General features: G+C 39.4%; 1 pseudogene; it reads left to right on the top strand.

The window, feature by feature from the left end:
- The first annotated feature begins 2480 nt into the window (after nt 1–2480).
- Nucleotides 2481–8021, top strand: LOC133664552 (class I histocompatibility antigen, F10 alpha chain-like; annotated as a pseudogene).
- Nucleotides 8022–15051: the final 7030 nt, after the last annotated feature.

Here is a 15051-nt window from a genome sequence, read left to right as displayed (position 1 = left end):
TGTACTTGCACCAGACATTAATGCGTATGTAACCTATACATGTTACAAATCAATGCGATATATATATATATATATATATATATATATATATATATATATATATATATATATATATATATATATATATATATATATATATATATATATATATATATATATATATATATGGGGTGTTATGGGCTAGGAACAGAGACTAGGGTTTCGACTCGGAGAGAGAAGGCAGAGCTTAAATTGCAGTTTGGTTGACACTGTATTAGAGAATTTGTAATGGACAGCAGATATATACACAATTATGAGTTGAATGGCCTTTCAACATGAAAGTAATTTGGAAAACAACACAGTTACTATATACATATATACAATTCTAATTCCAATAATTGAACAACTTAAGCTGTACATCAAGCAAGAATGGGAAAGAATTCCACCTGAGAAGCTTAAAAAATGTGTCTCCTCAGTTCCCAAACGTTTACTGAGTGTTGTTAAAAGGAAAGGCCATGCAACACACTGGTGAACATGCCCTTTCCCAACTACTTTGGCACGTGTTGCAGCCATGAAATTCTAAGTTAATTATTATTTGCAAAAAAAAAATAAAGTTTGAGTTTGAACATCAAATATCTTGTCTTTGTAGTGCATTCAATTGAATATGGGTTGAAAAGGATTTGCAAATCATTGTATTCCGTTTATATTTACATCTAACACAATTTCCCAACTCGTATGGAAACGGGGTTTGTAAATAAATAAATAGGTTACTGTACAGATAAATATATTGCACTTTTTCATATGCATCCAGGTTTATGGATGTATGTTATATTGTCTTTTTTATTCCAGCGAGTTAATCCATTTTGGGGGGAGTTGAGCGTTCAAGAGTCTTATGGCCTGAGGGAAGAAGCTGTTACACAACCTGGAGGTTCTGCTTTAGAGGCTGCGGAACCTCTTTCTAGAGTCCAGCAGTGAAAACAGTCCTTGGTGGGGGTGGGAGGAGTCTTTGCACATTTTCTGAGCCCTGGTCAGGCAGCAGCTTTTTGCCATCTCCTGGATAGGAGGAAGAGGAGTGCTGGTGATCTTTTACACCTTTCTCTGGAGAGACTTCCAGTCTGAGGCACTGCAGGCTCCAAGCTAGACAGAGATGCAGTTGGTCAGTAGGCTCTCTATAGTGCCTCTGTAGAATGTGCTGAGAATGGGGGGATGTTGCTGTGCCCTATATATATGCGGCGTCGTCACAGACTATCTGAATTAATCGGGAAGTTTTAGGTTCGTCTTACAGTGTAATTAGGGCTTTGCTTTTGTGCATTTGAGCTGCTCCTTCGGACTACAACTGTACCATCTACAGTCCGTAATATCATCAAAGGGTTCAGAAAAGATGGTGTCTCACACACCAGTATATTAGGGCCTTTACTGTTCCTAATATACATAAACGATATGTCATCAGCATGCGACTGTGAATTGTTCTTGTTTGCGGAAGACTCGGCCCTGCTGGTATCAGACAAGGACAAGTCACAGGTGGAGAAAATCCTCAGTGCTGAACTCTGTAGAATTTGCACCTGGCTCACTGACAACAAGCTATCCATACACTTGGGTAACACGGAATCCATCCTATTTGGGTCCCACGTCAACCTTAAGAAAGTCAGTGACTTCACTATAAAAGTGGGTGAAATTGTTATCACCAGGAAAGATGAGGTCACCTACCTAGGTTCCATTCTAGAGGCTAATCTTTCCTGTGATAAAATGGCAACCAAGGTAATCAAAAAGGTCAACCAACGAACGAGATTTCTCTATAGAATCTCCTCTGGTCAACAAAAGCACCATGAAGATTCTAGCGGGAACTGTCATTCAACCCTTTTTCGATTACGCATGCACCTCCTGGTACCCCAGCACCTCTAAAACCCTCAAATCTAGACTCCAAACATCCCAGAACAAGCTAGTCAGATTACTTCTAGACCTCCACCCCAGATCACACCTCACTCCTACCCACTTCTCCAAAGTGGGGCTGGCTCAGGGTGGAGGACAGAGTAAAACAACTTGCACTGAGCCTAGTCTATAAAATCCGCTACACCTCCCTGATGTACATGTCAAACTACTATAACCGCCATAACCACAACACCAGGGGGAGCTCCACTAACCACGTTAAACCCAGGATCCGATCTAACAAAGGTCCTAACTCATTCTCCTTCTATGCCACATAAATATGGAATGCACTCCCAACAGGTGTAAAAGAAAGGGCATCTCTATCCTCCTTCAAAACCGCACTAAAAGAACACCTCCAGGCAACTTCAACCGTAAACTAACAAACTTCCTTTCACATCCTACCTCCCTGGATTGTAAATAATCAAATGACTGCTGCCACTTTTTTCTTCACAATAGCGTTTCGTCTTCCCTAGTAACAGTGACGTTGCAGAATGCTGACTCCTCATTGGCTCAGGTGGAGCATTATTAAAAGAGCCTCACATTTCCTGCTTCATTTGTCCTGTTTGCGAGTCAAGCGAGTGTTCGTCACTTTTGTCTTTCTCTGCGGGATTAAAAGTGACAAACATCTTTTTGTTTCGTGCTGACATCATGAACTTCTTTTTATTCTTTCTTCTCGTCGTGCAAATGCACAGCGTGACGCCTGGTAAGTCCTTTTCATAACTTTATACATTATTATTCATCAATCCTTCACTTATTTGACTTCTGAGAGTTTCTATTACCTATTAATTATATTCATTCTTATATTATTCAAGCCCTTTATTACTTCATCTTGGTTCTTTTTAAACACATTTTATTGTTTACCTTTTTCTTCATCACTCAACAAAATATTCAAAGTGTTCCAAGAAAGTTCCAGAAGCAGAGAAATCTGTTATTTGTTTTCGCTTCAGTTTTTCTTGTTGAAAGACTTATTTTTCCAAGGCTTGTAAGAAGGAACACTGACTTCCTGAAATCTTCAACCACGGAAGTGTCAGAAAGTAATCAAGTGTAGTAACATCATCCCGCCACAGGGTGTCAGTAAGAGTCGACATCAAATGGGCAGAACAGCTTGTGTTCATATTCAGCCTCCATTGGAGACAAGATATGTTTATTTTCAAAATGTTCAAAGTGTCAACAGATGTCCAATAATAAAATATATTATTCATGTGTTGTACTTGTCATAGAACACCATGTGAGTCTTGACTGTGATATCTAGCAGTGTTTGATGTTCATTTTAAGACCCCACTGAAGACTGAATGAGCTCAAATATTCACAGTGCAAGATTGTTGAACATGAAACAAAATAATAAAAAGTCATCTTGTTGTTGTGTTCTTCTTTCAGTGATTCACACTCTGCAGTATTTCACCACTACGTCCTCTCAAGTTCCAAACTTCCCAGAGTATGTGAGTGTTGGTTATGTTGATGGAGTTGAGATTAGTTATTATGACAGCAACATCAGGAAAGCAGAATCCAAACAGGACTGGATGAACAAAATCACAGCAGAGGATCCAAACTACTGGCAGATGGTAACAGAGATCAGTGTTGGTTGTGAGTTTAGTGACAAAAACAACCTTGAAGTCATAAGAAATGTTTCAACCAAACTGGAGGTTTGTTTATGTTGAACTTTCTACTACTTAAATATATTTGATGTACTCTTTTTATACTGTAGTAAAACACACATTACTGCACTGATATACCTTGTCTCTGTCCATCCCATAATAACCTACTCAAATACTGTGTATGTGTGTGTGTGTGCGTGTGTGTGTCACTCTGCTTTACAACACTTTGTGTCTCTCAGGTGTTCACATCATGCAGATGATGTCAGGATGTGAATGGAATGATGAGACTGATGAGGTTAAAGGTTGGCAGCAGGAAGGTTATGATGGAGAAGATTTCATATCATTGGACATGAAGACATGGACAAACACTGCAGCAAAACAACAAGCTTTTCCCTCCAAACTCAAGTGGGACCACAACATATTTCTACTAGACCACTATAAGTATTATTACACTGAGCGTTGTCCTTCTTACTTGAAGAAGCATGTGAAGTATGGGAAGAAGGTCCTAATGAGAACAGGTAGAAGCACACCTTGTACTTTCACCTTTTAACATGTTAGCACTCCCCCTATAGGAACATTACTGACATTACACTCTGTCTCTTTATACTCTTTTCTCTTCACCTCCTCTTTTCTCTCCATCTTTACCTATATTCTCTCCTTCTCTCCACCTTCTCTCCACGTCCTCCTCCATTCGCACATCACTTCCTGTGCAGAGCTTCCAGAGGTGTTCCTCCTCCAGAAGACGCCGTCCTCTCCGGTCAGCTGCATGGCGACAGGTTTCTACCCCGACCTAGCCGACCTGTTTTGGAGGAAAGACGGCGAGCAGATGTTCGAGGACATGGAGCATGGAGAGCTGCTCCCCAACCACGACGGAACCTTACAGATGTCGGTGGAGCTGAAAGTGGAGGTGACGGCCGAGGTGGAGGGCAAGTAGGAATGTGTGTTCCAGCTGTCTGTGGTCAAGGAGGACCTGGTCACCAAGCTGGAAAGAAGAAGCATCCTGAGCAACGCAAGCCATGAAAGTGAGAAAGACACATCTTGGACATGTTGAATAGTGTCAATGTAACCACCTGATGTTCCTTCATGTGACTTATGAAGCAGCTGTCAAACAAATAAATCATACCATACCAACAGGCAACGTGAGCCTCACTGCCACGCTGGCGGTCCAAGCTGTGGTGGTCCTCCTGGCATCATCATCATCATCTTCATCATCAAGCGTCGCCCAAGCAGACAAGGTGAGGGACACAAATGTTTCTTCTTTCAGGAAGACGCGGAAAAGTCTCGGCTGTCATTCATGAGATGTGAATTTCACCTGCTTTCTCTTTAATTTCAGCCGAATACCACCCAGCTGGTAAGTAAAACATATTCTCTTTCTTGGAAAGCATAACAATAAACAAAGCAGTGGTGAAGCATCACTCACACACTTTGTAAGTTTACCCCCACAAAGATTGAAGTTATTTATTACATATATGAATATGTAATAAATAACTTTGTTATGTCAGGTATATTCAATATAATATTGACTTTCTGTTTCTGTTACCATCAACATTCTGGATTGTTGGTATCTTTGTAAGGGTCAACTTGCAAACTTCCTGTTTTAAGGTGTGATGTAGACACGTGTTACAAGTTTAGCAGGAAAATAAAAGCTTCCCTCCATTAGGAGTAGCTTGATACTGGTGTAAGCGCACGCAATAGAAAGTATCACATACAACTTTTGATGAGTCGTCATGATAATGAACATCAAGGGCCTGATCTACTAAAGGTTTGTGTATTAAAACATGTGCAAACCTCATCTACTTAAAGACCTACTGAAACCCACTACTACCAACCACACAGTCTGATAGTTTATATATCAATGATGAAATCTTAACATTGCAACACATGCCAATACGGCTGGGTTAACTTATAAAGTGCAATTTGAAATTTCCCACTAAACTTCCGGTTGAAAACGCCTTTGGATGACGACGTATGCCAGTGAAACAGGAGTATCGGTAGCCCATTGAAGCCAATACAAAATAGCTCTGTTTTTATTTCATAATTCCACAGTATTCTGGACATCTGTGTTGGTGAATCTTTTGCAATTTGTTTAATGAACAATGGAGACTGCAAAGAAGAAAGTTGTAGGTGGGATCGGTGTATTAGCGGCTGGCTGTAGCAACACAACAAGGAGGACTTACTTGGATAGCAGACGCGCTAGCAGACGCTAGCCGCCAACCGCATCTGTGATCGGGTGAAATCCTTCGTCACGCCGTCGATCGCAGGTGAGCAGATGAGGGCTGGCTGGCGTAGGTAGAGCGCTAATGTTTTTATCATAGCTCTGTGAGGTCCGGTTGCTAAGTTGCTAAGTTAGCTTCAGTGTCGTTGGCAACAGCATTGTTAAGCTTTGCCAGGCTGAGAATTATTAACCGTGTAGTTACATGTACATGGTTTAATAGTATTGTTGATCTTCTGTCTATCCTTCCAGTCAGGGATTTATTTATTTTGTTTCTATCTGCATTTGAGCCAGATGCTATCACGTTAGCTCAGTAGCTAAAGAGCTTCGCCGATGTATTGTCGTGGAGATAAAAGTCACTGTGAATGTCCATTTCCCGTTCTCGACTCTCATTTTCTAGAGGATATAGTATCCGAGGTGGTTTAAAATACAAATCCGTGATCCACAATAGAAAAAGGAGAGAGTGTGGAATCCAATGAGCCAGCTTGTACCTAAGTTACAGTCAGAGCGAAAAAAGATATGTCTTGCACTGCATTCTAGTCATTCACTCTAACGTTCCTCATCCACAAATCTTTCATCCTCGCTCAAATTAATGGGGTAATCGTCGCTTTCTCGGTCCGAATCGCTCTAGCTGCGTTGAAAACAATAGGAAAATATTAGGAGGCGAAAAACTGACTTTGTCACGCTACTTCCGGTAGGGGCAAGGCTTTTTTTTATCAGAGACCAAAAGTTGCGAACTTTATCGTCGTTGTTCTATGGCAAAATATGGCAATATCGCGAAATGATCAAGTATGACACATAGAATGGATCTGCTATCCCTGTTTAAATAAAAAAATGTCATTTCAGTAGGCCTTTAACTCCTGCGCAGAGTCTCTGAAATGAGCAAAATAGAGAACACAATCCATTTAGTGTGTCTGTCTTCTTGTACAGTCATGGTCAAAAGTTTACATACACATGTAAAGAACATCATGTCATGGCTGTCTTGAGTTTACAATAATTTCTACAACTCTTATTTTTTTGTGATAGAGTGATTGGAGCACATACTTGTTGGTCACAAAAAACATTCATGAAGTTTGCTTCTTTTATGAATTTATTATGGGTCTACTGAAAATGTGAGCAAATGTGCTGGGTCAAAAGTATACATACAGCAATGTTAACATTTGCTTACATGTCCCTTGGCAAGTTTACCTGCAATAAGGCGCTTTTGGTAACCATCCACAAGCTTCTGCTTCAATTTTTGACCACAAAATTGGTGCAGTTCAGCTATATGTGTTGCTTTTCTGACATGGACTTGTTTCTTCTGCATTGTCCACACCTTTAAGTCAGGACTTTGGGAAGGCCATTCTAAAACCTTCATTCTAGCCTGATTTAGCCATTCCTTAACCACTTTTGAGGTGTGTTTGGGGTCATTGTCCTGTTGGAACACCCAACTGTGCCCAAGACCCAACCTCCGGGCTGATGATTTTAGCTTGTCCTGAAGCATTTGGAGATAATCCTCCTTTTTCATTGTCCCATTTAAAGCAGCAGTTCCATTGGCAGCAAAACAGGCCCAGAGCATAATACTACCACCACCATGCTTGACGGTAGGTGTGGTGTTCCTGGGATTAAAGGCCTCAACTTTTCTCCTCCAAACATATTGCTGGGTATTGTGGCCAAACAGCTCCATTTTTGTTTCATCTGACCACAGAACTTTCCTCCAGAAGGTCTTATCTTTGTCCATGTGATGTCAGATGAAACTAAAATGGAGCTGTTTGGCCTTGTTTTTTGTGACCAACAAGTATGTGCTCCAATCACTCTATCACAAAAAAATAAGAGTTGTAGAAATGATTGGAAACTCCAGACAGCCATGACATGATGTTCTTTACAAGTGTATGTAGACTTATGTGCAGCTAAAAAGAAGAAGATGAAATGGGCAAAGTGAAAGGAAACAGAGGCATGGCACTAATGGGACACTTACCTGACTAAGACACTGGGGGGCTGGTTGCACATGAGCCTTGAAGCCAAGCTTAACCTGTTTGGAGACTTAGTCTTAGACTAGTCAGGAAGTAGAAGAGCAGAATTCTGCTTCTTGATGTTTCTAATTGAATTGACAGCTGAAAAGATGTGATATGAGTGAAAATACACCTGCTGGATGGACTTCCTTCACCAGAGTGAGGTGTTGGCTTAGCATGAGCAGCGTAAGCAGCTGGTTTTGTGCTCCCACAGCTGGTGACGCTGGTAACCAGCTCTCAGAGAGACGTGAAGGCTGAAGGCTGAGTGAGACACAGTGAGGACTTTTCTTTTTTCCATGCACCTCCAAATGTTCTTCTGACTTTGTGTAAAGATGATGTTCACATGCTAACATCTGCACTTGGATTCACCTGCTTTGCTGAGTCATCTTCTTCCTCCAGGATGCTTTGTGCACTGGAACACAGAGAGATGTCTCCATCGCTGAGGGACCTCATCACACTTGGACATTTCTTTCACATCTGCACTAATTGCTCCTCATCTCATCCATCATGTCTTCTTTGGCTCTTTATGGCTGACAAAATCTGCATTTTTCAACAATATTTTGCCAGTCAATCAGTGGCGTGCGGTGAGGTAAATGTCTGGTGAGGCACTGCATCATCACAGTCAGATTTACAAACATATGAACCCTAAATAGTATCTTATTCACCATGTGATTGGCAGCAGTTAACGGGTTATGTTTAAAAGCTCATACCAGCATTCTTTACACAACTGTAGCACACAAAAAAGCACATTTAATAAAAAAAACATTATTATGGTCTTACCTTTCTTGCTGGACATCCACACAGCCATCCTTTGCGTGTGTACCACGCCGTTTGAAAAGAACGGGTCTTCTGTCCCGAAGTCAAAAGCAAACCTTTTAGCTCCGGCGTTGGTCTACCTTAAATTATTACCTCCTGCTTCGATTGAAAGTCCAGTTTAGAAAACTGTTTTATTTTACATATGTAATCCTCCATGTTTTTAATAAAAGTCCAGGCGAGAGGAAATAAACAATCGCTGCAAACTTGTAAACTTTTTTTCTTCTTCTTCTGCGGCCGAGGAATGATCTCTGGGATCACTACCGCCCTCTACCACCAGGAGGCCGGATTACCGCGAGCCTCAACCAGTACGTTTTTTGCAGCAGTTTTATGAATGCTCAGCACAAGAAATACATTACACACATACAGTTTTTGACAAAATACACTGTACATTATATACCTCAGCTAACTAAACTATGCCATAGTTTAGTTAGCTGATATAATTCATATAGCAATACAGTCTCACTGCACAGCAGCTCAGCAGTTAGCCGAGTCATTGTGCACAATCCATGTTGAGGCACAAATCAGTGACGTGCCTCAACTGGCTGCTGATCACCGCACCGTCTCTTCTCAGTATTATAACGGCAAATGTGAAAATAAAAATAAAAATAATCTAAAACTGGTGAAGTTAAATGGAAAATAACTTTAGTATAATCACTGGATACATATAACAATTTAATTAATTTTTTTTTCTTTTTACATTTTTTTTCTTTCCATGATGGCAGGTGAGGCCCCGCCTCCCCTGCCTCTAGTGACTGCACGCCACTGCAGTCAATCATGTTGATGTTGATCTTTGTGTCAATCAATCAATCAATCATCAATGTTTATTTATATAGCCCTAAATCACAAGTGTCTGTAAGGGCTGTACAAGCCACAACGAGGCAAGGAAAACTCACCCCAGTGGGACATCAATGTGAATGACTATGGAGAGGACCGCATATGTGGGTAACCCCCCCCCCCCCCCCTCTAGGGGAGACCGAAAGCATGGATGTTGAGTGGGTCTGACATAATATTGTGAAAGTCCAACAATGTGTCATCACATTGACAAGGATTTCTTCTTTCCTTTTCAAACCAATAGATAGCTGCTTATCAATGAATATCACCTTGTGTCACATGTCAGCATTATTTCTACTAATATTTAGGAACAATAGTACCATTTTTCAGTACTGTTGATGTTAATGTTAATTGTTTTTGATGTAACATTTAAAAATGTTGTCCAGTTATACGGTATCTTGTTTTCTGATGACATTAGTCTCATTTGCAATGCAGTTGCACTTCCAAGACCATTAGATGGCAGCACTGTATAACTATTTATGCTATGTTGTCAAACTAGAAAGTAGCTTTTTTTCCAGGAAAACGAATTTGCTATGTTGCGCCCTACAAAGTGTCAATACTGTAAGTATTGTCCTCATTAAACAAAACTGTAACGTTCTAACTATAATTTTAGTTGTAGTTTCCTTTACCAAATTCGAAGGTGTTGAAATCGCCATGTAAAATCGCTCATGCTAATAGTAGCCTGTGTATGGCAAATCCTATGTAAATTAGCAATAAGCTAGTGCATTTTGAAAGAGTGTAGCATTACTTTACGTTTGAGTATTGTATCAGCATCAAGGAACAGCACTTAGAGTGATTGGCTATGTTTGCGCACACTCACCCCAACAGAGAAGAATTACAGACTCCATTCAGGAAAACAGGAATTCCTCGGTCTGAAATGTGCGGTGACTCAGCGGTTCCACGACTACCTCTTCCACGCTCCACACTTTACAGTCTACAGCGATAACAACCCCCTGACATACGTCATAAGGACTGCAAAGTTGAACGCAGTGGGACATCGCTGGGTGTCAGAATTAGCTGATTTTATGTTCACTCTTAAATACAGACCAGGGAGCCCCAACCGTGATGCCGACTGCAATGGAGGAGATCATGGAAGGATGCACTGAGGAATATGGACCAGAAGACATTGCAGCCGTGGGAGAAGCACTCCAAGTCTGTGGTTAAAGTGAGAGAGAATGGATCTCAGCCATAACTTGTAATGTAGACGTGCTGCAGGAGTTTTCCTCCACTAACACAGTCATTTCCTCAATACCACCTGAGCGTATCTGAGCAGATCAGAACGAAGATGACGTCATATGCAGAGTGATCACTTTGAAGCAGCAAAGGGAACATTTGCGATATAAGGACAAGATGAGGGAAGCAAGTCTGGTGAAAGCTCTTCTGAGAGAATGGACTCGTCTTTACCTTGACCAGGATGGGCTGCTGCGATGGAAGAGTGTCTCCTACACGCAACTTGTTGTTCCTGAAAGCTTGAAGCCATTGACTTATCAGCAGCTACATGAGGAAATGGGACATTTAGGTGCTGATAGGATGGTCCACTTGGCCAGAACAAGATTCTTTGGGCCAAAAATGAGACAAGAAATAGAGCACTATGTGACAAGAGTCTGTCGCTGCTTAAAGCAGAAGAAACCAAACAGAAAAACAAAGACACCCTTGCAAAGTATAACGACTGCTCCATTCAAAATTATTTCAATCGATTATTTGCATTTGGAGAGAAGCAAAGGTGGAGTGGAGTATATTTTAGTAGTAATCGATCATTTCAAACCAAACAAGTCAGGCAAAACAGCAGCACGCACGATCTTTGATGACTTTGTCTTGAGATTCGGATTTACTGGAAAGATCCATCATGACTAAGGAAAATAATTTGGGAATGAGCTATTCAAAAAGTTGCAAAAGTTCGGTGGGATACAGCACTCAAGAACAACGCCGTATCACCCGCAGTCCAACCCAGCAGAACGCTTTAACAGAACATTACTTTGCATGCTACGGACATTGGAGGAGACCCAGAAACCAAACTGGAAAGACTACTTGAATAAGGTGGTTCATGCCTACAATTCCACCGTCAATGAAGCCACAGGGTTTACCCCGTACTTCTTGCTCTTTGGGAAGGAACCAGCTTTGGGAAGGGCATCTGCGTCATTTCCTAGGTTATCTGTGTAATGCGCATGCTCGAGAAGAAAACAGGAAGTGAAACAGTGAGCGGGAAAAAGAGGGATATCAGAAAATGCCTGTAATATGAACCGTGGGCTTCTTGAATAAATATTGCACCGAAGAGACAAAGTTTGGTCATTTTAAGGGTGCAACATTAGGATATGCATGTATTTCATTCAACTTCATTTTATAGTTAGTATAGTCAGTATTTCAGGGAACTTTTGCCACACAACACACTAAATCATTCATTTCTCAACCCTTTTTCTTAGAGTGTACTCGGTGGCAAGCCGTCCAAGTTGGCATCGATGAAGCTGGTCTGTGTTTACATAGACAGGGAAGAAGAACAGACCCTCTTCAAATGGGTGAAGAGGGTCCTCCTCAACCGTCTGAAGTCACTCCTCACCACAACTCCATCAACAGTGGAATACACTGATGATGTGAAATTTATCTGCAAAGTTATTTTTCCCAGAGGTGAGCATAACCATGTGCGTGCTACATAATTGTCAAAGCCAAAATAAATGGTGTATTAATTGTTTTTTTTATTGATTTAAATACATTTAATTGCTTAACAATCTCTTTAGGTCTTTTTATATGTCATTTCTGCAGTGGTAGCTTGTGCAATAAAACATTTAAAACCATTTCATTTAATATATTTCATTGTAGGCTGTATAAGGCTGTTTAGTCAATATAACCCCATGCGATGGAGCATTTAAAATAATTTCATTTCATTGTTGGCTATTTAGTACAAAGGCTTTAAAAAGTGTTCCAAGTGTTACAAACAATTACATCCTAATATTTTATGTGGATTTTGCTATGTGGAGTGGTAGTGTGCAGTTGCAATTTGAAAGTCAACCAGTAGGTGGCACTGTCGGAAAACAATCGGGGGTCTGAACGTGTGGGTCCACAAGTGCAGGCCTGAACATGCAGCCTCCAAGTCTGCAGACACATATTAGTGCAAAGTTTGGTCATTAATAGAAGCACAACACACTACGGTGACCATAGGAACAGGGATATTATATTCACAAAGTGGATGTTTTTTATCCTTTTGCCTTTATTGTTCACCGTTTTTGTTGCATATTTGTTGCTCTTGCTTGATTATAAAAGATGTTGATCAAGGAGGTGGTCTGCATTAGAGGAGTAACGTTCATATATTTTAAATATTCAGTGTTTTATTGTTCATAGTTAATAGTGTAAATCCCACATTCTGTATTTTCATGTAAAAAATTAAACAGACCATCTCAAAAACCATACTTGCCAACCCTCCCGTTTTTAGCGGGAGACTCCCGGTATTCAGCGCCTCTCCCGATAACCTCCCGGCAGAAATGTTCTCCCGACAAACATTCAGCCGGAGCTGGAGGCCACGCCCCCTCCAGCTCAATGCGGACCTGAGTGGGGACAGCCTGTTCTCACGTCCGCTTTCCCACAATACAAACAGCTTGCCTGCCCAATGACGTCATAACTGTAGAATGATCGAGGGCGAGTTCTTGGTTTCTTATGTGGGTTTATTGTTAGGCAGTTTCATTAACGTCCTCCCAGTGCGGTAACAACACACAACAACACACGTCACGTTTAGTCTACCATAAAGCAGTTCGTCTGCCGTAAACAGCAATGTTGTGACACTCTTAAACAGGACAATACTGCCATCTACTGGATAGTCTGCAGAACACTGAAATTCAAGTATTTATTTTATTTATATGTATAATAAAATAAATAAATATATATATATATACTGTGTATATATATATATATATATATATATATATATATATATATATATATATATATATATATATATATATATATATATATATATATATATATATATATATATATATATATATATATATATATATATATATATATATATATATATATATATATATATATATATATATATATATATATATATATATATATACATATATAGCTAGAATTCACTGAAAGTCAAGTATTTCATATATATATATATATATATATATATATATATGAAATACTTGAGTTGGTGAATTCTAGCTTAAATATATTCCCCTCTTTACCACGCCCCCAACCACGCCCCCCGCCCCACCCCGGTATCGGAGGTCTCAAGGTTGAAGTATGCAAAAACGGAATGCACTTCAATTATTTTACTGAATTACATGACAGTTAGAATGTACATTCGAATATACAATGTGGGATTTACAATAAATGATTACCAATAAAACACTGCACATTGAGAATATGTGTTGCGCTCCTGCAGACCACATCCTTCATCGAAATCTTTTATAATTGAGCAAGAGCAACAAAAATGCAACAAAAATGGCGAAACATAAAAAACATCCCCATATTGGATATAATATCACTGTTCTGCAGAACTCTGCTGTAGAATCCTGCCTTCGTCTGACACTCGCTATCAGGCTTTTTTTCGTGCCCGGTCTTCATGAAGTAAAGCTTCGTATGTCACTCAAAAGTGCAGATTCACTTTCTATAGTTTCTATAGTTTGAAAATATCCAGCGGGCCGCGTTGAAATGTTAATTATGTTGTATTATGCCAAGATAACCCAGTTAACTGCCTTGTTTTTGCTGCTTTGCAGGACCCGTGTCACGGGACTTCAAACTTGACACTTAATTTGCTGGTTCTGAGACAGGATCGATTGCTTCTGTCTTAATTTATCTGAAGTGAGTCTTCCATTTTGAAGCAGTGACAATGAATTTTTAGACACTGAATTTTTTTACACTGATTATTTATAAATATAATTTTTATGCACTGAATTTTTATACACTGAATTTTTTTACACTGAATACTTACACAGAATTTTTATGTACTGAATTTTTTTACACTGAATATTTACACAGAATTTTTATGCACTGCATTTTTTTACACTGAATTTTTGGAGGCTGAATTTTTAGAGACTGAATTTTAAAACACTGCATTTGTTTTCAATGAAATTGTCAGCATAATTTGATGTAAACAATTCTGTTCACAAAACTCAAACGCACAGAAATCAGTTTATAAATTCACTGTCAAAATTTTTTTTTCATAATAAAGACAAAAATTAACCTCCATCTGACAGGTTTGCTCGCTGGCAAATTTTACTTAAAAACAAACCTGACTGGAATCAAAATAGAAGTTTTGAGCCATTGAACGACGTGCATATAAGTAAAACATTTTTTTAATAAATGTTCCTGCATGACATTCTGACAATTAAATAAAGTAAGTAAGTAAATTGTATTTGGTTCCAAATATCTGGTTCATCTTTTAGTTAAAATTTAAAATGCATAAGCAAGTAAAAACCAGTGATTATGATTAATCCAAATATAAAAGTGTAAATATCTTTTTTTTTCAATTCCCTTTTGACATCACAATTTTTATATATTTTTTTATGTATTCAAAATGACACAATAAAGACTGTAAATTGTGCACAATAAGTTAATGGATGTAGTTTAAAGGCCTACTGAAATGAATTTTTTTGATTTAAACGGGGATAGCAGATCCATTCTATGTGTCATACTTGATCATTTCGCGATATTGCCATATTTTTGCTGAAAGGATTTAGTATAGAACAACGACGAT

This window comes from Entelurus aequoreus, linkage group LG14, assembly GCF_033978785.1.
Source record: "Entelurus aequoreus isolate RoL-2023_Sb linkage group LG14, RoL_Eaeq_v1.1, whole genome shotgun sequence".
NCBI classification, from domain to species: Eukaryota; Metazoa; Chordata; class Actinopteri; order Syngnathiformes; family Syngnathidae; genus Entelurus; species Entelurus aequoreus.
This window is presented reverse-complemented; position numbering and strand designations above follow the sequence as displayed.